The 3,594-nt window shown below is 44.7% G+C and overlaps 1 non-coding gene across 1 annotated transcript; it reads right to left on the bottom strand.

Moving 5' to 3' along the window:
* Window positions 1–2,526: 2,526 nt before the first annotated feature.
* LOC111724859 lies at window positions 2,527–2,633 on the bottom strand. The gene has a single exon (XR_002773070.1). It is a non-coding gene; the product is annotated as a U6 spliceosomal RNA (small nuclear RNA).
* Window positions 2,634–3,594: the final 961 nt, after the last annotated feature.

Genomic DNA, 3,594 nt, shown 5'->3' with positions numbered 1-3,594 from the left:
GAACTGGGTCCATAAGGAGGTGGGACTCAGAGTGAGTGAAATGTTCTAGGCACTCTATGGAAGAGGAGGGTGAGGCAGAATCAGGGCTATGGGCTAGGTTAATATGGGAAAGGAGGCAGCAAATCCTGCGTTCTGATCATCTATGTGAGCTCACTTCCATCTGAGGCAGCTAAAGTCATTCTGGCCCCTTAGGTTGATGTGCTGGGCCTGGTCCGGTTAGGATTGTCTGTTGTCTGGACCAGGGCTGAGCACATGGCCAGCTATGGCTCTTGCGCAGGTGCAATGGAAGAAGAAGCTAATGGTGGCTTTGGGGGAACCAACGGTGGGAGCAAGAGACCTTCCCCAGACATCCCTAGACCATCAGTGATGAGGAGTTCCATATATGTTTCCAGGTGACTTTGGCTGGGGCTCAGACTAAGAATGGTGGTTCTTTATTGCCTGCAGCTTAGCAGGGAAGGAACAGGAAGAAATAGACCAAAGTTCTTAAAAAGATGCAACTATGTCACCTCAAAGTCTGACCCATTAAATCATTATGACTTCTAACACCTTTGCCTAACCCAGCTTCTAACTCAGATTACCTGATTACCCCCATCAAGTCCCCCAAAAGAATGGAAGCCAGAAAAAGGGAGTTTGATGGATACATCCATGGTTCTCAACCCTGGTGAGACATCAATGCCCCTCTGACCCCCAGAGCCAAAGGTGCTAAATTCACTGGTCTTCAATGGGATCCAGTATTTAGATATATTGTTAAGGTCTCTCAAAAATTTTTAATATATAGCTGGGGTGACAACCATCTGATTTAGGGCACTGTGCCCATTTTGGGGGAGGGAGATGTGGAGACACACACAGGTAAGAAGAAAGGATAAAAAAGCCTGGAGTGAAAGGAAGTCACAGGAGGCTAGGAAATGACCCACCCAAAGGGTTTGCCTGGCATCTGTCCTGCTTCTGGGTTCCTTAAGCCAGTGTCCCCAACTTTCTCAGTACCAGGGACCAATTTCAGGAAAGACAATTTTTCCACGGACCAGAGTGGGGAGATGGTTTGGGGATGATTCAAGTGCATTACATTTATTGTGCACTTTATTTCTCTTATTACTACATTGTAATATATAATAAAATAATTTTCTAACTCACCATAATGCAGTGGGAGCCCTGAGCATGTTTTCTTGCAACTAGGTGGTCCCATCTGGGGATGATGGGAGACATCATCCTGAAGTGTGTTGCTTATATCCGGTCTACTTTGCTGTCACTGCAGAAAACCCTGCTTCACAAAAACAGGATGCGGGAAATGGGAGCAGGCTTTTCAGTGCTTTTGTGGAGATCTCATGATATTCCCCCTTGATTTTAATTCAGAATGTATGGACATTCGAAGTTGTCTCAAATATACTTTTAAGGCCACCGTCATTTGCTCTCTAAGCAGTTGATCCTCTTCTAGCACCGACAAAGTGGATTCACCTGGTGTATTCACACATGGGTTGTGGATCCATCCCTTCCTGGTTTGGGAATCTTTTGTGGCTGGGAAGTAATGCTCAGACTCTTTTGAAAGCTGAGATAGGTGATCATGCACCAGCTGCGAGGAAGAAGGCCCTGGCTCAGTCTCTTTCAAACTCACTGCTAATGTTTGAAACATGTCAAAAATCCCAATGTTCACTAGTCCCCCCCAGAATTCCAGTCTGGCTTTGACTGCAGCCACTTTATCTGCTGACTTGAACACAGTTGTCATTCTCCCCTAAAGTGACAGATTGAGTTTGTTGAGCAGTTTGAATATGTCACACAAGCAAGTTTTGGAACCTGTTTTGTGTCACTGAAATGTACTCCCAGTGGTGACTATTTTTTCTAAAAGAAATCTCTAGAGAAGCTCTCATCACTCAAAAACTCTGGCCAGTGACCCACCTTTAGAAAGCTATCTCACTGCCACGTATGAGAGATGTCAAATGTGCTCTGTGTCCATCTCCTCACTGAGCCGAGCAAACAGATGTGAGTTAAAGGCACAAACTTTAATGTGATGGATCATTTTAATCACATCCTACAAAACATTGTTAGTACAGGTGACATCCTTTGGCTAACCAGCATTTCTCTATGGATGACACAGCGTGTAGACTCCCATTCAGAAGCGACCTCCTTGACCCGAGGAGTGAAACCAGTATTGGTCCATGGCTGACAATCCACCTTGTGGGTGTGAGAAGAGGTTCACACGTTCACCGACACAAAATGACCACTTGCGTTTTCCTGACATATAAACATTTAAAGACTTGAAGAGTTAGGCAGCCACAGGATTGGTTGGTAACAAAAGTACACATAACATATCCTCATGCCCATCCTTCAGAAAAATATAGTGCAGAAAAACAAGCATCATTGCCTTGTTGTCAACGTCAGTGGACTCTTCCACCTGGACTGCATAGCACCATGACTCACTCATCCTCTAAGACTGCGGCTCAATACATACCCTTGGTCTTTCATCAGTTTGTCTAGTTACGGTGCCAGCTACAAGAGGAACACGCGCCGCATTTTATTTATTTATTTTTATTTTTAAATACGGAACACTTCACAAATTTGCGTGTCATCCTTGTACAGGGCCCATGCTAATCTTCTCTGTATCGTTCCAATTTGAGTATATGTGCGGCCAAAGCGAGCACAACATGTGCCACCTTTTAAACTGCAGCCCCTCCTAAAAGTTCATGGCAAATGTCCTTAGCAGCAGGCAGGATCAACTCTTCACCAAGAGCAAAGGGCTTCTTCATTTCCACAGTGTGGTTAGCCACGGAGGATGTGCTTGCTGTGGTGGCCTTCAATAATTGCCTCTGTCCTTTGTGTTCACATTTGTGTCTATTAAAAAATTCCAGAAGGTTGCCTTTTAATGCTAGGTACTTGGTTGCCATGTGGCAAAGCAGTTTTGAAGCCTTCATGCCTAGCCCATCACCACATCGTATGCAAAGCAGACTTGGAGAATGTGAATCACCCATTGCAATAAAGCCATGATTTAAGTGGGACTCTTGGTGATTTCTTTTAAAGGCAGCTCTCATTTTGCTGGCAGTCTTAGAGTGTTCTGCTCTTTCATCATTGAGTATTACCCCTTTTCAAAGATGCTCTCCAGCAATGTTGGTTTTTTACTCATTTTTGCTAGGGTTGGCCTGTGGGGTTACCAAAACTGACTGAGACAAGTACACAGTGGAGGAGAGAGGTATAAATGGAAGTGATAAATAAAACAATGGGTGGGCCACGTGCAGGCTAAAGTAAGTGTCATATTTTGACTTAAGCCTGCTCCCAGATGCAGCTGTACAACTGAAGTAAGATGCTCACCTGCCACTATAAAACCTGCCACCAGCTGCAGCTTAATTGTCACTTGCCACTCACAGAGTTTTGATATGAGTCTGAAGGTGATTTATTATGGTCCCTGTGCTAATTATAGTCACCTCTCTGCTAATGATCATCTGTGTTTGTAGCCACACCTCAGTGCTCACATCACCCCCTCAGCTCCATCACAGCTCATCCAGCTTTAATTCTCATAGAAGCCACAACCTAAATCCCTCACAGGGGCAGTTTACAGTAGGGTTTGTGCTCTTAGGAGAATCTAATGCTGCTGCTGATTGACAGGAG

This window comes from Otolemur garnettii, unplaced genomic scaffold (genome assembly GCF_000181295.1).
Source record: "Otolemur garnettii isolate 467f Iridium unplaced genomic scaffold, OtoGar3 scaffold00027, whole genome shotgun sequence".
NCBI classification, from domain to species: Eukaryota; Metazoa; Chordata; class Mammalia; order Primates; family Galagidae; genus Otolemur; species Otolemur garnettii.
This window is presented reverse-complemented; position numbering and strand designations above follow the sequence as displayed.